Source organism: Schistocerca cancellata, chromosome 2, assembly GCF_023864275.1.
Source record: "Schistocerca cancellata isolate TAMUIC-IGC-003103 chromosome 2, iqSchCanc2.1, whole genome shotgun sequence".
Classification (NCBI taxonomy): domain Eukaryota; kingdom Metazoa; phylum Arthropoda; class Insecta; order Orthoptera; family Acrididae; genus Schistocerca; species Schistocerca cancellata.
In genome coordinates, this window is record NC_064627.1 from 617,626,926 (window position 1) to 617,654,028 (window position 27,103).

Here is a 27,103-nt window from a genome sequence, read left to right on the forward strand (position 1 = left end):
AATTTCAGTTGCTATCATTTCGAAAGAAGTTGATAATTCATTCAAGATGGCCACAACATTTAAAAATTTCTAAAGTTTTCAACGGCCGTTGTATTTCTTCTTGAGGCGTGGGGATACAATGAGAATACCGTTCCGATGGTTTAAACTGAAATAGAATAGGAAACCTCTGTTGGAAAAAGGATGCGGTCAGCTCCAATGCCTCAGCTGGTAAGTTTTGTCCCCTGCCTTCCCACGTAGTTAGCAACGGCTCCATTTTTTGAAGTCGAAAGCTTACAGGCGTGTGACGCCAACCGAGCCATAAAAGATCTGGACATTATCACGTCCTTCCCATTCAGTTCAAGCTTCGAGATGGACCTGCAGCTGCAGGTTAGTCACCGATGCAGAAGCGTCTTGCTGCAGAAATTTACTGCCATTCAGTTAGCAGCAGTTCAGCAGTTCATCTCAATGAACAGAATGCAGTAATGTCGCTCGCTACGGACCTCATGTCATTCGCTTGGCGAGCGCAAGTATATCGCGCTACGAAGGCAAAACATCAATGTGGTAAGATCCACCGGCATCTCCTCCTTTGTCACCTTGATCTGCTCTCGTGGTTTAGTACTCTCTGGCTTGATCGTTCTTCTTTGTACCCAGATATGGTTTCAACACATGTGCTCTGTCTCGTGTATTATTGTGTAAAGTCAGTGAAGGCTGCCCTCAGCTAAATATCTTGGTATGATTAATTTAAATTTCAGAATACGCCTATATTTTTGTTACTCCTATTCTTTTAAATTTGAATTATGACGACACACACGGTCGAATACTGGGCAGGTAATCAATTTAAAACCCCAGCGGCCTGTTAACATTCACCACGCCTGCAACATGGGGCAAGTTTCTTTCATGTTTGCTGTGTAGGATTGCAAGAGATGTGGAAAACGGCTGGATGACGTAACCACAACAGGGTTTACAGCAAGATGCTTCATTTTTGTACTTTGCTGTGTTCAACATCTACAAACAGTACCGACAATATGTTACAGTGCTCCGTTTATCTCTGACACTTTTAACGTCTCGATAACAAGTCTGCGTATCATTCTGAATGATGACACCTTTCACAGCGTGTTTACCGTTATTTCTTTACGATCTGCAGTATATTTTGAATTATAAAGAAATCATGCCACATTCATACGCATTAATACCAGAGTTAATGCTTCCTTCCTAATGCCCCACATTACTGTGCTACGGCTATGAACTTTCGTACCTGAAAAACAAGGCAACCTGGTTCATTGGCCTTGAGAAATCATACATTAGTTTCGTCCAGTTATAAGTGTCAAAACTTTTAATTTTACTGAAGCACAGGATTATTTCTACACGAGAATCATGCTTTAAATTACTGTTTACCTTGCATCCAACCACATTTATTAAGACGTGAGTATCATTTAACTAATGAATGACGCCCTATCCCAGATATCTGTCATCAAATGCGGTACCAGAATTCCAGCAATAAAAAACAGCGTTTGCTGCTACATGCTCTCATGAACGATCAAAGATTTCGAAAATCATTGCTCTTAGACACCCCTTATCAGTTAATTTCATGTCTACGACTAGTATCACCTGAACAGCTACAAATTCGGACCTTCACATATAGGCAGCGTTCCTTCTGTCTTGTATTTGATGTCTTAAGACATACATGTTACAGCAAACTAAGTTACTTTCAGCTATTCAATGGTACTTGATATTATTGCCAAGGATCGTTCGATTTCTCGTTGTCCTTCCAGTTTTTTTCTGACCTTGGTCAGGAACAATATCCACTCCGGTTTTTTTATTATTTTATTTTCAGTAACTACAAATTCAAACATTTTGTGCACAATTTAACATATTTACAATAGAGTGACCGTATTGGCTACCTGTTTTATCTACTTTTGAAACAGTTTCAAAGGGTCTGCAATTTCGATACTATCATTATTGGAACACGGGAACAATACGTCACGCCATTACTAAAATATCGTAATGATTGTCATTTCGTTTTTCTGAAGTGATAATTAAATTCCCGTGGAGCCTTGACAAAAGCTCTCTCCCACTAGATAGATTGCTGTCAGTCAAGGAACGCATTGCAGCTGCACGTACTTAACTCATTTCCTCTGAGTCTCCTATCAACGTGGATTAAACCTTGCCTCGATTCGTTGCTATCGGAGTAGCAGAAACTAAAGTCCAACCGCGTTTCATCATCAGCAGAACAACACTTTGTGTTATTGACTGTACTGAAGAGGCTTCTAAACTTTACGTTGGAGACTGTCAGTGCTCCTAATATACCAAAATTGAAATAGCCACTCTTTGTATAAATAGTGCAACTGTATAATTTTGCCATCTACAGATTCAGCTGCACCGATAATAATGCAATGATGTGGTAATAGTAGCAGGTAATAAATATATAAATAACTGGGAAAATTATTCGTTCATCGTTGGCTGTGAGGACAAACAGCCTTCAGAAACGTATGGAACATTTCCCTGCTAACTGTCTCGAAACTGAATGAAAAATATCAATCAAGTGATTTAGGAGTTCTAAGTTTACTAAAGCCGATAAACTTTTTCTAGAAACTTACCAACAAACCGAAATAGGAAAATATGGATGGGAGCAATTTAATTGCAGAACGCTGATGCGTGAAAGAGAGTGAAATTTAAAAAGTAGAGGGAAATTTTAAGAAATGATAAACGCAGATTCCGATAAAGCGCCAACATCGCCAAGTATAATCAATGTTTTGTTCCTTGTTCAAAATCTTTTCGAGTTTACATGAGATCTTCTAAAAGCAGCTGGGAAGAACGTTCTGTTTCGTAACCCACATTGCCCAATTTGGGTTCCGAATGAAACGCTATAAGAAGAAGTGAGTATATAGTACGATGCTCCTACGAAACGGACCTGGATAATAATTTCTTAAGCCGACCTGCTAGTATACCTTTACGCACAGCGCCGTAACTTGCGATGCAAGGAGAATAACCAGACAAGGATCGCACGCATTCGGCGTATTAACGACCGTTGGTATATTACAGCGGTCAGCATGGTCGGATTTCAGGCAATTTTCTACGCTCGTTTAGACAAATGCTGTACTGGTTCCCAGTGTAAGCCTCAGACAATTCGATGCAGGAACATTAAAAACACAAAGGACACGATGTTTACCATTTGCAGACATATAGGTTAACGGACGACTGCCGGGGGGGGGGGGGGGGGAGGCGGTAATGGGGTGGCAGCAGAAAGAGCATCCAGCCACCCTTTAAACCACCCGTGCTGTATCTTCTCGTAACCATGTCGATGTGGGACAAATTTATTAAAAGTCAGTTTTCGACAAACTAGCCTTTGTTAAACCACTGTAGAGCTGAAGTACCAGACCCAAAATAGAGATTGCTTTGCTAATGGTATTATCAGTGACATGCATTTGAACTTAAAACCGAGCGAGGTTATGCGACAGCTAAGAGATCATCTCGTAACCAGGAAGAGAGGAGTGAAAATCCTCTTTCAGCTATCCAGACTTGGTTTCCCCTTGTTTTGTTGCCCAACTGAGCATTTGCTCCGTCTCACTTTACCTAGAGGTCAACGAGACTAAACTCCCACTTTCTCTGGGAACTCAGCTAGACTTCGAAGATGGGAAAAGCCAACTTTCGAAAGTCAGTCTGTGGCCTGCTGACAAAGACAGCTCTTCAGTTCTTGCGGATGGCAGAATCTTAGGCACGGTGGAACGTGAAAACCACAAACTATCCTCACAACGAAGTTCAAATGGTTCAAATGGCTCTGAACACTATGGGACTTAACATCTGTGGTCTTCAGTCCCCTAGAACTAAATTGATACAATCATTCTCAACAAGAAAACCTTAAGAGCGAGTGTCTCTGAGCGAAGAGAGATATTTTGAAAGCGAATGAGGAACTTCAATTTCGCTGGTTCAAAAATGGTTCAAATGGCTCTGAGCACTAAGGGAATGTACGCATCCATTTTACTCCAGCGCATTAGCTAATGCCAACTGTCCACCTTCTATTAAATAACTATTTCAACAAAAGTTTTTCTCCATGACGTAATCCACCATCACAAAATTTCTAATGTAAATATTTTGAAAGGCCCTATGTATTAGTATCAACGTCAGCCATCTGACATCTACTACTGGAGAAATGCCCCTCTAAAGTTTCCACACTTATCGATCTTCAAATGTACGCATCCATTTTACTCCAGCGCATTTGCTATTGCCAACTGTCCACCTTCCATTAAATAATTATTTCAATTCTTTCTTATTTCTTGGTCCATCAACCATCCATTCGTCCGCCCATATATTGTAGGTACCTACATGTCATTTTCTTTAAGGCCACAATTACATCTGCCACTCCAGCCTGTTCTATGAACCATTTGTTTGATTTACTGTACTTTCCAGTAATTCTCAAGATGCATATCATCATTATTAACTGAGCAACGCTCAGTTTTTTAAAACGTTTTCGCATTAAAAGTTCATGTCTTACTGCCATAAGTAAAAAATGGTAATACACACTGACGTAAATTTATTGTTTTCAAAAACGTCGCTAGCTTTATTCACAGCTTTGTTTAGTTTGCTAAAAATACTGCAGACTCGTTTCAGACATTGTTCCCATCTCCGCATATGTAGAAGAATATAAAAGCAAATGCCAATCTGGGACCTAATGCCGAGTTGTAAGTATTAAATGGTAAAAAATCTTTCGAATACTTTTACAAAAATAAAGGTCGCATGTCATATTACGGCACTAATGTAGCCGTCTCGGGTTTTAATTATAGAAAGAAGTAATTTATACATAAAAATAACAATCTTAGTCTTCCATTAAATCCACAATCAGGTCCATTAAGATACATAAAAAACTCAATGCACGCACTCTACGCACCATGAAGTAGTATAAAATATGTCAATGAAGTGTACTTCATATCGTCACATAGTAAAAGAGATTGAAACTTAGTGTTGTGTGCTGTTTTTTTTTCATATATATGGAAGAGAGGGTTACGGGGAATGGGAGAAGAGGGAAACAAAGGCCATAAAGGCCATTTGCAAATTAGGGTAGATAACAACACATTCGATATCCAGTTACGTTTGCTATATGCAGTTTTTAAAAGTAATACCTTAGAAATACAAGCAAGAGTAAAAATACTGGAAGTTATAAGATTTTGTAAATTTTTTTTTGAGAATTCCAGTTTTGTAAAAACAGTAATAAAAAATATGCGTACGACAGCGGCTGTCGTGTGCTAAGAGCGAAATACAAATGGACTCTTTATGTGTGAGCTAACACTGAAAATTAAATTCTGTAAAAATGAATAGTACCAAAATTAACAGGACCAAAACCAAGTACAACAGAAAACGTGTGATTGACAAAATACGTACACAAAGGAAAGTCATTACAAAAAACCAGATGTATAAGTTATATCCACAAGAAAATGAGAGCAACCAGTTGTTATTAAAACCTTTAAATAAAGTTACAAGAAAATAGATTTACAATCCGATAACACATAACTGGGCAGTATAATAACGTTATTGTACTCGAGCTGGCAGCGTCTCTGTGTTTAGTTTTGTAGTTCTCGACAGCGCAAGGCCGGTTCAGCTTGATGACACGCCAGTTCTTAAAAACAAATGTTTGCATCATTTGCTAAAGATATGAGGTTATTATTAATATTGTCTAGCAGATCAGTACATACAAACTGAGCAACGAGGATTCCAATACACTTCCGTGGGGGAAGCCTTAAGTTAGTTCTACTTTTGTCGATAATTCTCATTCTCCATGCCAGATAACATGCTGCAACATCTTTACCAAGAAATCTAAATACGGCATAAATATTGCTTAATGTCACACATGATCGCAGTAGCGGGTCGTGCAAAATTTTACCAGTCTTCTACAACAGTTATATAAGTAATGGTTTAACATTGCGAGGAATTAAAAGAAGGAAGAAAGAAATTATGATAACAGCAGTCGAGGAATTGTCAGTCAGTTTGTTCGACCACTGGGCCACAACACTGTCACGGCTACAGCCGCTCAAAAATCCCTCATACTCTACACGTAAATCTTTACAATGCGCTTTACCATTTCCTGCGGACCATACAGGCGAAATGTTCTAGGAACTTTAAAAGAGCATCTACCTGCTTACCTGGTGCTTTGAGCACCGTAGCACTCATTGTGCCGAAAGGGATGAGAGTATATCAGAGCACGCGCAGTCGAAAACAGACAGCTGCGACCCTTCTTTGAATTGATTGCAGCTGACATCATTTCAGCACTCGACGCTGGTCTATATTTATCGCGGAAAGGGGCTACAAAACATGTTTTCGTCCCTTTTATTTGAGTACCAGCACGAATTCGAAGAAAAATGGCGTACTTTTAACGTTACTTCTGGCTCGCATTCGAAGAGAAATTGTGCACTTGTAATGAGGTTTCCGGCTCGGTTCTAAGAGAAATGGCATAATTTAAGTATGACATTTATAGTGTGCTGCAGCACATTAGCACATGCTCACTGACCACCACTACATGAGCGCACTTTTGCTTATAATCCTCGTTGTAGTGCTGGGTCGAATTTCTTTTCGGAAGTCAATAAATATTGCATCCTCATATCTGCCTTGATCCATGGCTTTCAGAACGTCTTGTGAGAAACGCGGGGTTCGGTTTCAAATGACCGATTTATTTCGGAATTCCTGCTATTTGGCAGTTTCTTGGAGGTCCTGCTATTTGGCAGTTTCTTGGAGGTAACTCGCTAAGCTTGAGCTGAGAATACGAGGCGTGTTTTTTAAGTAAGTACCGTTTTGAAATTATAAAAAGACGAGCTAAAATATCTCAATAATTTTATTTTTACGTGAAAGCCTGTACCTTAATCTACGCACTGACGCCATTACAGTCTGATTCTTCCTTGTTTACGTTGCGTACTAAGTGTTGAAGATGCCTTCGTTAATCGTGATCCCCGCCGACTGTGAAGTACGGGCTGTTACAAGATTTCTTAGTGCTAAAGACCTAAAAGCGATCGATATTCATCGTGATACCTGTGCAGTTTACGGAGAAAACATTATGAGTGATGGAATGGTAAGAAAGTGGGTGAGAGCATTTAAAGATTGCCGCACAAATGTGCATGATGAACAACGGAGTGGGCGTCCTTCGGTCGTTAATGAGAGTTTGGTGCAGGAAATGGACAATAAGGTGAGAGAAAACAGACGCTTTACGATTTCCTCCTTGCGGGATCACTTTTCTAATGTTTCTCGTAGTGTTTTGTATGGCATTGTGACCAAGCATTTGAATTACCGAAAATTGTGCGAACGTTGGGTACCGAAAATGTTGACGGATGTGCACAAAACCAAACGATTAGACAGAACATTGACTTTCCTTGGCCGACCGCGGTGGCCGTGCGGTTCTAGGCGCTGCAGTCCGGAACCGCGGGACTGCTACGGTCGCAGGTTCGCATCCTGCCTCGGGCATGGATGTGTGTGATGTACTTAGGTTAGTTAGGTTTAAGTAGTTCTAAGTTCTAGGGGACTGATGACCTAAGATGTTAAGTCCCATAGTGCTCAGAGCCATTTGAACCATTTGTCTTTCCTTGAGCGGTACCACAACGACGGTGATGATTTCTTAAGCCAAATTGTTACGGGCTATGAAACATGGGTGGCCTACGTCGCACCAGAATCAAAGCAAAAGTACATGGAAGTTGAGCAAGGGCATCGTTTTGCTGCAAGACAAAGCCCGTCCACATGTAGCGAATCAGACTAAAGATCTCATCACTCTAGAACATCCTCCGCACAGCCCCGTTCTTACGCCCAGTGACTACCATCTGTTCCTGCACTTGACACCTGGGCGGTCAGCGTCTTGAAGACGATGACGAAGTCAAAACTGTGGTGATGCAGGGGGTTAACCAGTCAGGCGGCAGACTCCTATGAGGAGTGTATTCAAAAACTGGGACAATATTGAAGGAAATTATGTAAAAAAGTAGATTAAGCTGCAGGCTTTCATGTAAAAATAAAATTATTGAGATATCTTAGCACGTCTTTTCTTAATTTCAAAACGGTACTTACTTAAAAAAACACGCCTCGTATTTCTTTGGTTCTACAACAAAGAGATGTCAGTGAGGTTGCAGATTTCGGGATTGCCTCTGCTATTCTTTTTGTAGCTTTCTTCCAACCATCGGGCGCAGTTTTCAACAGTGGCCCAGAGATGGATCGTACTCGGTGGCAAATCGGAGCGTCCAGTGGACTGAGGCGGGCCTGCGCTGCTAGCCGCGGGGTCGCCGCTCTGGGGCAGAGTGGAATGCGCGCCCAGTCACGTTCGGCTCGTCAGGACAGAAATACGCGCCGCCGCCGCTGCCGACGTCCCGACAAAATGCTCTGCGCCGGCCGCTCCTTGCGATCTTTTGTCGTTGTGCGCCATAAAGCGATTACTTTGTAGTTCACTGCCTGTCAGCTATTCCTGGAGACCTCGGTTGACAGAGCTTCATGTTGTAACTTTAGCAGGCCCACACCCCGTCTCTTCCTGTCTCTGTTCGAGCTACTGCTCAGTCTCCACCAGCAAACGAGCTTGCAATCTCTAACTATCAAAGAAGGAGTCGTGATTGTCACGTAAACGCGCTACACCGATAGGCTTATGGTTAGGTTCAGTCATAAAAACAAATTCGAAGTATTGCTATGTCTGTCTTCGTGCTGCACTCTGCATGTGTGGAGGCTTATGATTACGGTTTCTGCGCGATGTGTCACCCGAATGGTAGACTTTAAACTCCATTCTAAAAACCAGCTCAGCCGCGTAACCAGGCAATTTGCTGCCTTTGTCCGCTGACGTGGAACAAATTGCCTTCAGTGATGGTTGTATTTGACGAGAATCTCTAATGTCTACTGAATCCTGATGTGTATGTTTCATACGATACATCTTGAAGCCATAGATGAGATAATTGTGATGCGGGGTAATTGGAGTGATATGGAGGATGGTTGAAGAAAGACAGCTTATTACTTTTACATTCAACTCATGTTATCTTATGAAGATGTTTACAGTTATTTATTGCACGATTTCCATTTCTACATCTACATCTACATCTACATGGTTACTCTGCAGTTCACACTTAAGTGTCTGGCAGAGGGTTCATCGAAACATTTTCATACTGTTTCTCTACCATTCCACACTCGAATGGCGAGTCGGAAAAAGGAACACATAAGTCTTTCCGTTCGAACTCTGATTTCTCTTATTTTGTTATGATGATCGTTTCTCCCTACGTAGTTGGGTGTCAACAAAATATTTACGCATTCGGAGGAGAAAGATGTTGATTGAAATTTCGTAAATAGATCTGGCCGCAAAGAAAACCGCCTTTGTTTCAGTGACTGTCACCCCAGCTCGCGTATCATATCAGTGACACTCTCACCCCTGTTGCGCGATAACACGAAACGAGCTGCCCTTCTTTGCACTTTTTCGATGTCCTCCGTCAATCCTACCTGGTAAGTATCCCATACCGCGCAGCAATATTCAAGTAGAGGACGGACAAGTGTAACGTAGGCTGTCTCTTTAGTAGGTTTGTCGTATCTTCTAAGTGTTCTGCCAACAAAGCGCAGTCTTTGTTTCGCCTTCCCCACAATATTATCTATGTGTCTTCCCAATTTAAGTTGCTCGTAATTGTAATTCCTAGGTATTTAGTCGAATTGACAGTCCTTATATTTGTGCGATTTATCGTATACCCAAAATTTATCGGATTTCTTTCAGTACCCACGTGGATGACCTCGCACTTTTCATTGTTTAGTGCTAATTACCAGTTTTCGCACCATACAGAAATTCTCTCTAGATCATTTTGTAATTCGACTTGATCGTCTGATGATTTTACTAGACGGTAAATTACATCGTCATGTGCAAACAATCTAAGGGGGCTGCTCAGATTATCACCTAGATCATTTATATAAATCAGGATCACCAGAGGGCCTATGACACTAACTTGCGGAACGCCAGATATCACTTCTGTTCTGCTCGATGATTTACCGTCTATCACTACGAACTGTGACCTCTCTGAGAAGAAATTACGAATCCAGTCACACAAATGAGACGATACTCCATATGCACGCAATTACATTAATAGTGGTACGGTATCAAGAGCCTTCTGGAAATCTAGGAATATGGAATCGATCTGAGATCCCTTGTCGACAGCACTCATTGTTTCGTGGGAATAAAGAGCTAGCTGTGTTGCACAAGAACGATATTTTCAAAATCCGTGTTGGTTATGTATCAATAAGTCATTTTCTTCAAGGTGACTCATAATGTTCGAGTTCAGTAAATGCTCCAAAATCCTACTGCAAATTGAAATAAGTGACATCGGTCTGTAATTCAATGGGTTACTCCTATTTCCTTTCTTGAATATTGGTGTGACCTGTGCTACTTTCCTGTCTTTAGGAACAGACTTTTCGTCAAGAAAAGGCGCTATTGTGTCTGCATGCTCTGTACATCCCAACATAACAGTGATACATAATTATACGGCAGAGAACAAAAGCTCTGGACCGCCTTGCACACTCTTTCAAATGAATATTGGATCAAATAACGTAGGGGTTTCTGTTTCGTTCTGACAACGACGAGAAGAGACTCTTGAATGGGGTAACAGAGAAGAAGGAAACTGAGATACATCTGAAGGAGAAATGCGTACATGGGACGAAGCATCGAGAATAGATTAGCAACCTAAAGGGAAGTCACACGTAATTCGCCATTTGGGTTTCTATATTGTTGCTGTGGTCTTCAAAACGGTCCATTTGAACGTACTTACTGTATTCATCCATTTGAAGGGACAGATCTGAAAACGGAATCTTTTTACCTTCTCATAGAACAGCCAGTGCACATCATAGCGAAGCGCAGCATTGTCAAGAGAGTTTAATGAGCGACGTGGAGGAGGGTAAGAGTAGTGCGCTGTTTACACGGAAAGGATCTGCGAGCTCTGTTCTCGTGCAGCATGTCGGCGTGACTTACGTCGATATACCTGTGAAAACCGATCTTCCCGTGAATGATAAAATTGGATTAATAAATGAAGCACACGGCATTATAGACGTCAACTGACGAGCCTCAAGATTAATAACACGCGTGCTTTTTGTCCATATAGGGCTGTCGAAAAAAACTGAAACTTTCTCAGCGAACAGTAAGAAGCGAGCTCATCGTTAGCATTTTGATCCGTAATAGTGATTGATTACAGCACTAAAACTGGTGACTGTAGCAATCGATCTATGTCTGAACTTTTTTCGGTGCAAGTTGTATGTTCGCCAAGGGGTAATGATTATCCAGCTGGCCTTATAGCAGAAGTTCTCAAACACTTACGGACCTGTGCCACCCTGTAACCTAAACAAAAATGAAATTCTTTGTTACTAGATTTTATTATCATCGCATAGCTGCGACTGTCTTTGCTGAATTCAATTAGGAAAATAGTAGAAAAGGTAAACGAGTGATGAAATGTTGTTTGTTCTGGTCTTCAGTCCAAAGACCCATTTGTTGCAGCTCTCCACGATAGTCTATCCTGTGCGAATCTCTGCAATTTTGGGTATAGCTACTGTAACTTAATACATATGAAATTATTTACTGTATTCGAGTCTTGGTCAGCGTCTACAACTTTTCTCTCACCCCCCGCCCTCATCTCTCTAAATGATCATCCCCTGCACTTCTGTCTATTATGCTCAGGACAATTCCTATCAACCTGTCCCTTCTTTTAGTCAAAATGTAGTACCTATCTAGTCCCTAATGCGGTTTAGTACCTTCTCGTTAGCTATCAGTAATCTTGATTATTTTCTGCGCTAACATACTTAAAAAGCTTCTATTCTCTTCTTGTGTTCACTGTTCATGTCTGCTAAATTCTTCTGTATATATACTACGTTCTTAAATTTGTCGCTCTTTGCGCATCAGCAGCAATCAGAGGAAGTCGAGGACAAACAATGTTTAAGTTATCGATGCTAGGAACGTGACATAGTCACTTCATGTAGTCGTCGTATAAACAGAGCTACCTGCCTTCTGCGTTAGCGTGAATTATCTTGACGACCTGTAGTTCATGTGAAAGTGCATGTTCATGATCCAGGAGTGCAACTCTAGGTACCCTGGACACTGTAGCATCACGGTGTTGGTGTAGTAACAGAAAATGAATGTACAACGGAACGACGTCGTAAATCAGATGTTGCAACACTGTAGAATACAGGGTCAAGCCACGACGGCTCAATCCCGCGTGACCTCCTGTCAAAAGCCTGAATAACGATCTTTTGCAGCGCGAGACGTGCACACAGAGGGACAGTGAGGTTCTCGGAGGTACCAAATGCTATGTGTGGCCGTGCCGACACCAGTGCAGTGACCAGCTGCGCGAGGTTTCTCGGTTGAGGATCCGCGGCGCGATCTGCCCGATCGAGGTGGTTGCACAAATTCTGGAGTGGGACCGAGCGAGGTTGCGAAGTGCTTAGCACACTGGACTCGCATTCGGGAGGACGACGGCTCAATCCCGCGTCCGGCCATCCTGATTTAGGTTTTCCGTGATTTCCCTACATCGCTTCAGGCAAATGCCGGGATGGTTCACTTGAAAGGGCACGGCCGACTTCCTTCCCCGTCATTCCCTAATCCGATGAGACCGATGACCTCGCTGTTTGGTCTCTTCCTGCAAACAACTCTACCCAACCCCCTCTGGAGTGGGGTTTAATCTGGGTAATTTGGTGGCCAGTGCAATACGGTAAACTCATTCTGATGCTCTTAGAATCACACACGACGCTTGAAGCTTTGTCTTACTGGTAGATGACCATGTGCCGAGTAAGAAACAAACTGCATGTAGGGGTGGACATGGTGCAAAAGATAGAACCAAGCCTGCCGGTGTGGCCGAGCGTTTCTAGGCGCTTCAGTCTGGAACCGCGCGACCGCTACAGTCGCAGTTTCGAATTCTGCCTGAAGCATGGATGTGTGTGATGTCCTTAAGTTAGTTAGGTTTAAGTAGTTCTAAGTTCTAGGGGACTGTGTGTTCATCGATTGTGCCTTCTAGAATGACAAGATCATCCAGGAAATGCCACGAAAACATTTCTCTGATCATAACGCTCGCTCCAAACGGCCTGAACTCTTACTGCAATTGTTGCAGGGTCATACCCCCCAATGGCCATTCATGTAAAAAGGCAACCTGTAGCCACCCAGTAGAAAAATTTTTTGGAAATTTGTCGCAAGGTCTTATGGGACCAAACTGTTGAGGTTATCGGTACGTAAGCTTACGCACTACTTAATCTAACTTGAACTAACTTACACTAAGGACAACACACACACCCATGCCCGAGGGAGGACTCGAACCTCCGTCGGGGGAAGCCGCGCCACCCAGTAGACAAAGGTGTGTTATTAGGGTGCGAAGTCCAGACTTTGTCGTCGACGAACAAGTCACCATGGTTGCATGAACCAGGCACCTTCTGCGGAGTCCCATACGCGGCAACGTTCAGTGAACGTCCTTGAGGAGACACTGTTGGCAGTCCCTTGGTTCATCTGGGCGGTCAGTTGCTCAATAGTGCCACGTCTATTCGACCATACACATCTGCGCAGACGTCGTTCGCCCCTGTCATCTGTGGTCCATGGTGCAACACAGCTGGATCGGCGCCAGTTTTGCCAGGCACAGTGTACTTTATCCATCGCAGCACGCAAGCAGTTTACAAACCTAGCCGCTTCCGAAATGCGTCTACCCATGACCCGAAAGCCAGTGAGTATGCCCCTTTGAACGTCAGATAAACGGCCCCGTTTTCGCATTACCACGACTGCACTGTTTTCCGCGTCCCCCAGACAGGCTTTATATATCCTCCACTGTTAGTGCTACCTCCTGCCGTCTGTGAGTCGCTATTGGACTTCCATGTCGAACATAGGCGGTCGTCTCTTTAATGTTACTGGATCGTGTACCTGCGTTGGACGCTAGCAACTGTGCAACATTCGCCGGCCGTGGTGGCCAAGCGGTTAAAGGCGCTACAGTCTGGAACCGCGCGGCCGCTACGGTTGCAGGTTCGAATCCTGCCTCGGGCATGGATGTGTGTGATGTCCTTAGGTTAGTTAGGTTTAAGTAGTTCAAAGTTCTAGGGGACTGATGACCTTAGAAGTTAAGTCCCATAGTGCTCAGAGCCATTTGAACCATTTTTGTGCAATATTCGTTAGTTCTAATGTGGCTGCATTTGCCTACTGAATGAAAGATAATGATGGATGTTAATTAACTATTCGTCATCACCAAAGGAACGGAAGGCCAGTTTCTTTTGTACCACCCGGCAACTCGAGCACATTTAACGGCGCTCTGGGAAAGCGTGAATAGTGCTGTGGGCGCGGGCTGCGAGGAAGCGATGCAATGCTGAAGAGCGAAGGGTAGGAGCGGCCAGAGTTTGGTAACAGCTTTGCGAATCGAGAAACACTGACGTGAGCCACCCTCGCGGGAGCAGCGGGAAGGGCCACTCTGGCAGTGATCTGCGCCACAAAGCGACTGTAAAATTGTCCATTGGGCGGCGGGGCGCGCGCGTTTAACCACTCGACACGAGAGGGCAGCCGCGGCGGGGTTAGGCCGCGCCGCGCGCAGCACAGCAGCCAGTTATTGCAGAGGCGACGGCTGCTCGCCCGCCCGGCTGTCCGCGCTTTGTCGGGCGCCCGCTGCTCCAGCGTGTTGCCATTGTCCTCCCCGCTGCGTCACCGCTCGAGAGCACTATCGCTGGCGGACCGCTCTCCACGCAGCGGCAGCGTCCTCTTTAATTACTGCCGTTCTGCTTCTGCCCGGCTGGAGAGCGGCGCCAAGCGCTCGGGCAGACGCGTTCTCAGGGAAGGCAGCGCGCGTCTGCTGCGTTGCTGCGGTCGCGTTATTCGTATTTCACTGGAACTGGGCTAATGGCTTGTGCGACTGGAAAACGACAAAGTAGTTCTACGTTGCGAACGTATCTCTTTCCATTCTCTAAAGCATCGCAAATGACCTAAAATTACGTCACACTAGTTGATGTTTCAGTATTGGGTTGATGCATAAGTTTTTAGCGTTTTCCCACAAGTTTAATAAACACAACAGGTACACATAACAGATACTTCAATCGTCAATAATATATTCTCCTTGAATATTTACAACAGTCTGATAACGTTCGAGTCGCTTTTAGATTCCGCGACTGCAGAAAACACGTAGTTTTGATGCGAAGAACTCGTCGAGCTATGTTCAAAGTATATTTTTTTCCGGAAAGGAAATTCTTTGCAGGTTGTTCTGTAGAGAGCGAAAAGGGCAAAAATTTGCGGGTACAATATCATATGAATAAGGTGAGTACGGAAGGACATCCCAACCCAGCTTCTGTATATTATTTTTTGTTAGTCTAGCAGAATGTGGGCGGACGTACGGTGGAGTAGCGTCACTCCACGCAGTCTTCCTGGTCGGTGCTCTTCGATTGCGCCTGCAAGACGTCTCAGTTTTGACTATAAATGTCAGCAGTGATGGTTATACCTAGGGGAAGCAATTCATAGAACATTGCACCGTCACTGTTCCATCAGATGCATAACATTGTCTCTTGAAGGTGCGCGCAGGTCTTTGTACAGGGAGTTCCTGCTTTCTTTGGGCTCAACCATTCCTTTCTTTTCCTTAAGTCAGCACAAAAACACCGTTTCTCGTAAATAGTAACGTAAGAGGATAGTATGGTCAGTACTGTTCACGAGCCAGTTAATGACGAAGAAGCAGAGATGCACATAAGGGCACCCACTGATTTTTGTGATTCTGGCTTACGGCATGCTGCACCCATACAGCGATTTTTTAACCTTCTCCATTGCATGCAAAGATCGCACAATAGTAGAATGATCACTGTTCATATTTGCCAGTGCGCTGACGTGGATCATTGTGTTTTAATGAGTTCAAACGATCTTCGTCAAACCTCGAAGATCTTCCTGAAGTTGGAGAGTCACTGTTGTCAAAACGAACCTCCCTAAAACGGAAAAAACACTTTCTTGCCGTGCTCTGTCTAATGCCATTAACCCCATACAGCCGCGCGGGATTAGCCGAGCGGTCTATGGCGCTGAAGTCAAAGACAGTGCGGCTGGTCCCGGCGGAGGTGCGAGTCCTCCCTCAGGCATGGGTGTGTGTGTTTGTCCTTAGGATAATTTAGGTTAAATAGTGTGTAAGCTTAGGGACTGATGGCCTTAGGAGGTAAGCCCCATAAGATTTCACACACATTTGAATATTTGAACCCCATACACGACGCAGATGTTTCTTGCTGCCTCCGGTACTGTCATACCTTTATTGAACTTAAACGGAACAATACGCCGGAAACGTTCCGATTGCTCCACATGGCACCCCATTTTCTAGCGTCCACAGCTCCACTCACTCCCTCTAAATAACAAAGTGACTATATTTGAACTCAAGTAGCAACAATAAACCACAAACGAAAAAGGACATTCGATAAATAAACCCTTAGTAACCTGAATACCAACATGCAAAACAAAACCAACCTAGTATTTTTATTTTTTTGAATGTATGGAACGGAACAGAATGATGTTATAAAAATTTTGGGGATTGTAGAGGATGAAATTTTTAAACGTTTGACGTAGGGAAACTATAGCCAGAAATGTGAAATAATGTTTGTACAGCTGTCACTGAGTTGTTGAAAATCGACGCACTACTTGTACGAGAAGTAATAAGGTGAGATATTGAGTGAATATACTTGGCTGTCACCTTACTGGACAACACGTATTACCTGATCGTTTAAATGATAGATCGCATTTTAAATTCCGATGGCTCAAATGGTACGTCGTATTTTAACTTCCTGGACAATGCCTTGCCTGAACTTCTGGAGGACGTTCCCTAGCAGCTGAGCATTACTTTGTGGTTTCAGAAGGACGTTGCGCCAGCGCACATTGCTCGTCGGGTCAAGGCATATCTCCTAGACAAATTCAGGCAGGCAGTAATTGGAAGGGGAAGCCTAATCCCTTGGCCTGTGTGTTCAAATGTGTGTGAGTTCTTAAGGGACCAAACTGCAGAGGTCGTCGGTCCCTAGGCTTACACACTACGTAAACTAACTTAAACTAACCTATGCTAAGAACAACACACACACCCATGCCCGAGGGAGGACTCGAACCTCCGGCGGGAGGGGTCGCGCAGTCAGTGACATGGCGCCTCTAACCGCGCAGCCACTCTGCGCGGCTTGGTCTGTGTGCTCTCTTGACATAACGTCTCTTGGCTTTTTCCTGTGAGATTGTGTAAAGTCCTTTTGCTACTCAACACGAATAGGAACAATACCTGACGTTACTGAGCGCATCTTCACTGCGTTTGATACCATCAGAAGGGTGAGCGGAATGTTACAGAGTCAGACAAAACATGGTTCGTTGTTGCACGTTATGTAACGAACTTGATGATCGTTACATTACGCGTTTGATCCACTGTAGAGAAGCCACAGAATCAGTTTACAGTATTGGATTGTACTATGCTGTCAATAAACGTACAGTACAAGTGTTTTAGTGTTTCATTTAATGCACCTAAAACGTAGAAAGTGCATAATTCTGTAAAAACTGTACTTCACATTTCCGGCTGTCTGTACCTTGTATAAGACATTCAAAATTATATCCTCCACATTCTCTCAATCTTTTGTAATGTCATTCTGTTACACCCTTATGTATAATCTGTTCCGTGCGTTTGGTAATTTTACAGCTGCCTCTGTAACCTAATGCAATAGATACTTTACAAGTTGTAGTATTAGTGGTCATTAAACATAAATAAAACTTAAATGATGGAGGTTTGGAGTCGAAAAAAATTTGAGTCCACTAGAAAATAAAGGAAGTAGAAGGAACTGACACTCGAAGCTCCAGAAGTGCAGCATCTATTACAGATGCAATCAGTAACACTTGATAACTACATGAGCAAGTTTCCCTAGTATTACATACAACATCGGTAGCACAGTTATCCAGAGGATATGTTTCTGGATCTATCGCCTCTCGCCGAGCAGTGAAGACAGAGACGAATGTCCCGCAGCACTTCAGCAGGGCGATGTGATGATTCGGCAGAGTCCAACAGAGCTAGGTGAAGTCGCAATGAGGAGTCCAGCGACAATGGTGGTGAAAAGATGGCAGCTTAACGTTTCCAGCGATGATCTCTTTGCGGGGGCTGCCATGGAAATACAATAAGAACCAGGCACCGGCCAATACAGAAACACCCAAATTGATATGCGTATTCTCCAAGGGCGGCAATGCAGGCGCTGACTCTGGCATGCAGTCGATTGTACACGAGGGAAATACTGTCCTGTGATACATTATTCCACGCCTGCTCGACCTGTTCACACAGTTCTGTAAGAGTTGTTGGTTGACGAATCGCACGAATCACTTGTCGACCCATCACATCCAACACGTGCTCGACTGGAGCCAAGGCAGGATATCGTACTGGACAGGAAAGTTGCTGCACGTCTTACAGAGCATGTTGAATTTCATGGGCAGCTTGTGGGTGAGCACGAGACAAATATGTCGTCTACTTGTATTAAAATCCACCAAATAATTGGAAAAATGTCTTCATGACAGACTGCTTGTTACAAGGGCGGGTGACTACTTACGCAAAGACGTGGACCGAGTTGATGCTCACAGAGTTCATGGTCTTCCTCTTCTCAACAACTTAGGTGAGAGGCCTAGCAGTTCACAAATTTTAAAATGCGTGTCATGCAGCTGCGTTGTTAGCTAGGATAGTGGACATATCTCCAGTCGAGCAGTGGGCTGCCGTTTGTCAGCTTATGAAATACACGTGGGTTCACTTATTGGTGGATCTCCCCGCCCATGAAGTAAATTGTGTATCCATGGACGATGTGTTGCTCTTAACCTGGTGAGCACGACTTCACTCCATCGGTGTGCATGGTATGAGGTTCGCCATGCCTGAGTGGTCTATTTGATTGACTATAGTATGCCGTTTTCCACCTTCATCCATTCGTCTTTCCGCTGACGTACCATCTTTCTGTTCGACGGTGAGATTAAAATTTTGTACTGCAAATTCCAGTGAGTGTGCATGGAAAAATTGATGCAGTTCGACGGTGAGATTAAAACTTTGTACTGCAAATTCCAGTGAGTGTGCTTGGAAAAATTTATGCAGAACAAAAATAGATGGATTTTGCAGATGACTCTAAATTCGTCCTTTGAGGGTTTTCATGTTACGGAAGAATTTTCAGTAGGTTCAAAATACCACTGAGAGTACAGGGGTAACCATCCACCCATGCGTGATGAGAACGTTGAAAATTACGTAACTGTCATTTTTTCTCAAAGAGTCAGTGATATGTGGACTACAGAACCGGTGCCAAAGAAAGGAGCATTTGAAACACACTGATATTTGGACCACCGCCAGCTACTTATCTTAACAGGCGCGTCCTGTGTTCCTCTAGACCAAGGGTGTACAAACGTGACAGTATGTGGGTTGCAAACGCCTTACTGTGCCTATGTAAGAGCCAGAAGCTAGAAAATGTCGTGTCGTGGGACTAGTTAGTATTCCGAATTAGAACCCCCCTGCCCCAATGGGGCTCTAAAGAATAAGTTCTACAAGGACTCACTCTCTCCATTTATGGAGGGAATGAAAGGTGAGTATAAGAACGAAAATATTACAAGAACAGGCGGTGAGGAACGGGCAGCCACCAGATCAGTAGCGGACCACATGCAGCCAGCAGTCCGCTGTCTGTGCATCCCTGCTCTTGACAGTGATTCTTGACAAGCTTTAGTAATAAACTGAATTTATGCTTGCTCGTTTGCTCGAGTGACCACTGGAATTTTATTTTATTTAAATGAGCGAGAATGGAAATGCACAAGTACAAGACAACAAACGGAACCTCTAAATTACAAACTAAATAATTTATTTCTAACAGATCATAGGTTTTTACATTTGTAAACGTCGGAGGCAAAAAGGCAGGACAATTTCTCGTTAAAAAATTCTAAATGGGCTGAGTGTGACTGAAGGAAACCTAAGGACGACCAGATTCTTTGCAGAATAAAGCAGAAGCTGTCAGCTTCCACAGAAAGTTGAAATAATGACAGAAAACTGGATAGTGAGGAGATTCAAAACATTGCTCGCAGAAAGTCTGTAACGCTAGAGTGTTTGGTTTATCTTGCATTGCAAATTTAATGTTACTCCTATAACGCTAAATTATGATTTGGAAAACGCGATCATCATCTTTCTACTTCTTTCTCCTAACGCTGAATTACGGACTTCTGCATATATTATGACTGTTAATAATAGTCATCCAAGTAGGTCCAGCCTGTTTCCTGATATTGCCTCATATTCCATCAGCTCATCGGCTACTTTATCTGCCGTAGGTCTTGGGCTGCATCTTTATTATCACAATAAACGTATCATTGCATTTTCTTGGTACATCTTCCTTCAGTTCCTACATTTATTTGCTCAGCCTGCCATCATTTAAATTTCTTAAGTGGCCCTAATGTATCATAAACGTTTTCGTTTGTTTTTCTCATTTAGCCGCCTTCCTTCTTTTTTTCCGATACTCCTAATATGTCGATGCAGGGCCTATGTGCATGAGTTCGTCAAAGTATGTAACATCGTCGCTAATCTGCAGACCCTTGCTTTCAGCGTACATTAGAAATGATGGAAGGAAGATTAAGGGTTAACGTTTCGTCAACAATGAGGTCTTCAGAGACGGAACCGAGGCCCATGAGGAAGACAGGCCGTGGAGCGTAGGAGCACGTAAGACCGCAGGTTTCACGCCTGGCAGCAGCTGTCTCCAGCGGGGAGGGAGTAACTGTTTCAGACGAGTTTAATAATTCTTGACTGCACGTCTGAATACATGCAAGCTCTCGATAGCACACGACAGAATTAAGACTTTTAGTCGATACTTTTTCAATTAGATATTGATTTCCCTTGGGCCGTGCAATGATACTACAGCCGTATAGGCCCACGAGTGTAACGTCACTAGTTCGTTGCGAGGCCGATATTTCTCCTGCGCCCTGAGACGGAACACAGTCTCGGATTAGGAAGGAAATTAACCGTGTTCGTAAACGTAAACACCATTCACGGTTTAGGTCTTTTCCGATTCGCCGACTGCATACAAGGCGGGAGCGACATATGATCGTCAGATATTTGATCAGCATGCCGCCAATCCCTCCAGCCATTATTCCTGATGCCGTTGCTTCTTTACTCAAGCAGCCCCCATATGGCCCCATGACGCTGAGTGGACGCAGTTCCACACCTTCATACCTTAGAAAGATACGAGGAAATAACGCGAATCGAACCCAGGTCGCCGGCCGCAGTGGCCCAGCGGTTCTAGGCGCTACAGTTCAGAACCGCGCGACCCCTACGGTCGCAGGTTCGCATCACGCCTCGGGCATGGATGTGTGTGGTGTCCTTAGGTTAGTTAGGTTTAAGTAGTTCTAAGTTCTAGGGGACTGATGACCTCAGAATTTAGGTCCCATAGTGCTCAGAGCCATTTGAACCATTTTTTTGAACCCAGGTCCTACAACATCGATGGCAGCGTCGCTTATCATTCGAATACGGTGGTGTGTTCCTTTCAAAAGGTTCATCCCGCCAATATCCTTAAGCGATTTAGAGAAATCACGGGGTAGGGAAATCCGGATGGCAGGACTGGCCTTCGAATGTTAGCTTCAAAGTATACGTAATTTTGATCCCAACGATTTCATAAACTTAGTTTCACACTTTCTCAGTTCAGATTTTCTATTTTTGTCGTTGTTCCTCTGCAGTTCAATGGACAAAATAATGTCCTAATTAACAGCGTTTCCTTCTTACGGACTGACGAAACTGATGTGTGGTCCATGTCCTCTTCCCAAAAATGCTGAGAGTATACGAATGTTTATTATCTTTGGTCGGTTTCCAATCTTTCCTTCTCATAACGACACCCAGAGAGCAACTTGAGTTGGACTGATAGGAAGTCTAAAAGTCAAATGGCAGAAATAAAACCATTGCAATAAAAGTAATCAGGGCAATCAAAGTTCATGTATACGAAAGAAGATATGGTTTGAACAAGTCCACTTATGAACGAACTGTGATTCCTTTACCCTTTAGACTGTAATCAGAACGATTACCAGGTGTAAATGACGCTAGCGGGCCTTTGCAATCGAATCACTGTCATCAGAATCTGATGTTAGGGCAGCTAATGTGGTGAAGGTCGGCTTCAAGTAAGTGGTGTGGGATTCGCGGAATAACAGTGTTGTTTTTCTGAAACAAAGGATTAACAAAGGGCGAAGTGGGCGGCGGGATTTGAACTGAGCTATAAATAGCGGCGCGAGACTAGCAATAGTTCACATTCTAGTTGGAGTCCAGACAGCGAGTACACATAACAGCATCACTTACAGTAACTGAGAAAAACGACTGTGTCAGTTGTCGAAATATTTTACGTAAAATGGAAACAACAGCTCCACCGGTCACCCGGAGGCTCACCATAGGATTTAATCGCCCTTCAATAAAACAGGCCAAAGTACTTTTAACGTTTGGAAACATCATCAGTGTCAGTTCAATAATTACAACATGCGTGTACAAGAGCACTGCTCTCGTTCCGAATTCTTAGCCGTCCCTGTTCTGGAGTAACTGCAATGTAAGCATAGCTGCAGCTTGGTGACAGCCAGGATATCGCAGACCCTATGTTCTCCAAAAGCTGCAAACGTAACTGGCTCTGGAAGATATTTCGCATGCTGAAATCACTTTCTGCCATTTGTCGTCATTTATGTTGCTCTTTTCGCGTCCCTCAACCTCTTACTGTTACGTTAACTGTCATACAATCGTGGTGAGATTACGTCGTGTGAAATAATAGGAATGTTTTTAGTTTTAAGAATAGTCATATTTTATGGCAGGCAAGGCTGCTGAAGATATCTTTTTTTAATATTTAGCCGGCCGGAGTGGCCGAGCGGTTCTAGGCGCTACAGACTGGAACCGCGCGACCGCTACGGTCGCAGGTTCGAATCCTGCCTCGGGCATGGATGTGTGTGATGTCCTAAGGTTAGTTAGGTTTAAGTAGTTCTAAGTTCTAGGGGACTGATGACCAAAGAAGTTACGTCCCATAGTGCTCAAAGCCATTTGAACCCATTTAATATTTACATCGTCAAAACGACTATTTAGCCGTCATACTGTGAAAAATCTGAATGACAGGCTGCAGCCACTGTGGTTCATCTACATCAGCTGTTGGTAAGCAGTTCAATAATTACAACATGCGTCATACCTAAAGTCTTGCATTTAGAAAAAGGTAATGCGTTCCAGTATTGTGACACTGATGAAACATCCAGTGGTTGTACAAGAGTATTCATACTAAGCGCATTGGTGAAACTAAGGATGTTCTCTAGATCTGTCACCAAGCTGCAGCTATGCTTACATTGCAGTTACTCCAGAACAGGGACGGCTAAGAATTCGGAACGAGAGCAGTGTTCTTGTACACATACATAGCTCTCCCGTCAGATTCCACGCTTCCCCCACTACCACGCCACACTGTCTGAACGTGACAAGGGCGAAGAGTGGAAAATTGCGAACGCACCGCATTTAGATGACAATGCAGGCGAGCTGCAATACGACTTGGTTTCATGTTTCTCAACAACATAGATCACAAACAGAAAATGATGTCTGCCACATCCAAGACATAATAATGTAACATTTATCTGGTACAAATTGTTGGCATGCAGACAGATGAAGATAATTTCACAGATTTTCACTTTCCGGTTGCCACGTAATCTGACTTGTTCAGTCTCATAATCGAAAAAAGCCTTTCACACATGCATGTTGACTGAAATATTTTGTCTTGCTTGCAGCACCATGACGGAGACATGGAAATTCTTCCCCTGGAGAACAATGTAGACGTCCTGGACGGTTTTAACGTATAAAGATTTGTCATTTAAACAGGAATTACACTGCAATTCCGTCAGTTCTATCTGCAAATGCAGAGGCGCGCTTTCGACTGTAACATCAGGCGGTCTCGAAAACAGGTGTAAGATTGGCAATGCCTTAAAAACGTTTAGAAAACTACCCGTGTAATTCTTTCGAGGCCGCAGTTATTTCATCGAAATTCGCATGGTTCTTTTTTCTTTTCACTCCAGTGAGCTTAGGGAAATGGACGGTGTTTTTTATCAGAATTTGTCCCTTGCACAATGTACTTTTCTTCTTAATTGCACCCCAATTAAATCAGGAATAAGTTGTTTCTCATCTTGCAGAGTCGGACTGTCGGAATCCATTCCGGACGCCCTAATTTTCGTTCCTGCTTTCCTTTTCCTTCAAAAACTCAACAATCATGGATTTTAAATAATAAAAAAATTCTTCCATGCACTCCCCTTGACTTAACTATCGCACTTTGCAATAAAGTCTCTATAGTTATCGTTCCGTTCCCTTAAAAACAGTTGCGAGTGACAGTGGAATAGTGCGTACGACTTCAGAACATTTACTATTCGTACAACCAATTTCATTACATGCTCCATGCCAACAAATTTAGAAAAAAAGTGCTTCTTAGTGTACAGAGCAATGCATCCCGTCTTTGTAATTTTTTGCTGTTTTATCGTCAACTGAATCTTTATTTACTTTGTACATGAAGTTGTAACGTCGTTCCACATCAAATTACGCGATTGCATAATAGATATTGAAGACTTCTTACCTTTCCCTTCTGTCATCCATGTTCATTTTTAAAGGCTTATGACGAAAGATCGCTCGACTGCATCCTTTGATGCAAACAGCCAGTGAACACTCAGCTTCCTTTATACCACGAGCAAACGGTGAAGGGTGAACAGCGCATAAGTCACGATTCTGCCGAAGTGAAGTGTCGTGCCAGCCGAAGAAAGCTAAATGGAATGTCGGGCTGTACCAAATACTTGCGAGAATGACCGAGAAAAGCCGAGACAGGCCGAGCCTCTGCCTACACCAGTGCAACACGTGTTCGCATGCAGTTTTGCGTGCCATGGCCGACTCGGCTCATGAACGTTATGTTCTACAGATTTTGTTAAAATTGCCTTAAATTGCTACATTAAGACGCCTTGTGTGATAAAATATCTTCTCAAAACGCAGAAGTGATAGAATTTGCATCAGCAGCAAGCGAACTCCGCCAGCAGTAACTACCTTAGCACTCTGTTAAAAACAGAAAAGAAAACATGAAGCTATGTTACCTGCGAAACCGATCAAAACTGTAGCAACGAACTGATCAGAGGCACTACTTCTGACAAGAATGTTACTGCCTCTGATATGTTCTTCCGTTAGCTCGCGCCTTCGTTTCGTAGTGTCACGTAGGTTTCGTGGGAACACACAGCCTATTGCTGCAGTGAATATTACAATTTAAAGCAGGGTTCGAGCAGTGGCGCATCAAGACAGGGTGAGATCCGCAGTACCCCGACAGCCGTTTGCCTCCCACCGCGCCGATCACAGCCGTCGGGGGACAATGGCAGCAAATTGCCAACAGTTGTCGCGATTCGCTTACCTGTCAGGCGGCCCTGCGCCAGTGAGGCGTGTCGGCCGCTATTAGCATACCGCGCGTATGTCATGCAAATGGGGCACCAGTTGTAGCCTCCCGAGCGGGACTTTCAGGACACGGCGGGATGTTTCTGACAGCTAGCTTCGCCTTTTTAACGGATTATTTATTCGCCATCAGTCACGGGAAGAGCCGATCTTGCCAGAGGGGCTCGAACGTGACTCCTTCCTCTTCACGTGAAATCGATTTGTTACGTCTAGTATCCTCACGAACAGACACACAGAGAAATTAGAAAGACCAACTTGGCTTCAAAGATAGGGACAGCTTACGTGACACGGCACAAACGGAGAGCACATGCTGATCCGAACTCGGCATCAGAATAACGAGTAGCTTGAATGCTGAAATTCATAGAATAAAAGTAAATTGCGGAAATAGTTATAATCTAGGTATAAATAACGTGTTGTCTGAAGCAGGACAGAATGAAATAAAATGTGTGAATGCAAATGAATGTATCGTTTCTTTTAATCTCAGGGACGGCGCAAATGATAACAGCCAATAATTTGGGTGATAATTTTTAATTCACTGACAAACACGAAGTGCAAGAATCAGATGTAAATTTTATAATCAAATCATTTACCTGCAGCCAAGAACTTGTCAACTCACGGTGTATTATCATAGAGTGCTCGAACCAGCCGGCCGGAGTGGCCGAGCGGTTCTAGGCGTTACAGTCTGGAGCCGCGCGACCGCTACGGTCGCAGGTTCGAATCCTGCCTCGGGCATGGATGTGTGTGATGTCCTCAGGTTAGTTCTGTTTAAGTAGTTCTAAGTTCTAGTGGACTGATGACCTGAGCAGTTAAGTCCCGTAGTGCTCAGAGCCATTTGAACCAATTTTGCTCGATCCAAGTACGGGCAGTTTCAAAGTTAACACATTTCCCTATTTATTCCTTGTACTTGATTCCACCCATATCTTCAGCAGCTAGTTCGAAACCGCGTCGGAATGATACAGCAGTTAACTACAATGTGCTTTTTAGGCGGTTTCCTGCTCCCATCTAAGCCAACTGCAAACATCCTCTCCTCCTTATAAACGAAAATTTTAAACACGAGAAAGCTTCTCGAGGTCGAATGGAAATTGGGGCGGAGTCAAAAACAGCACCCATCGAGCGGCTGCCGGCAGAATTACTTGCAGCCTCTTTGCTTTCCATATTTTGAGAGGTGGCAGTAAGGACCAAAGCAAGGAAAAGATGTCTAGTGAACAATGTCTCTAAAGCGCATACCTTAAACGCTATGAGCACTTGTTCAGTAGGTGAGATGTGTTTTACGGCAGTGAAGGTGAACAAGTGCTTTTAGCTCTTAAGGTATGCATTTTAGCGCCAGTGATTACTAGTCATTTTTCCTTGGTTTGGCCCATACTACCACCTCTGATAGTTTGTTGGTGTAGTTATGGTTGATCCTATTTGTACTAAGGGACACGACTTTTGGATCAACTGGCCGAGCGGTTCTAGGCGCTACAGTCTGGAGCCGCGCGACCGCTACGGTCGTAGGTTCGAATCCTGCCTCGGGCATGGATGTGTGTGATGTCCTTAGGTTAGTTAGGCGTAAGTAGCTCTAAGTTCTAGGGGACTGATGACATCAGAAGTTAAGTCCCATAGTGCTCAGAGCCATTTGAACCATGTTTTTTGGATCAACCCGTATTTAAAATAAGGAAAAGCTGTGTTCATTCATTTCTTATTCTTTACTTAATTACTGTTGAATTTTTTAAAAATAATATTCCATGCTTCTCAGCACGTAATAGTTTGTATAAACACAAATGTAA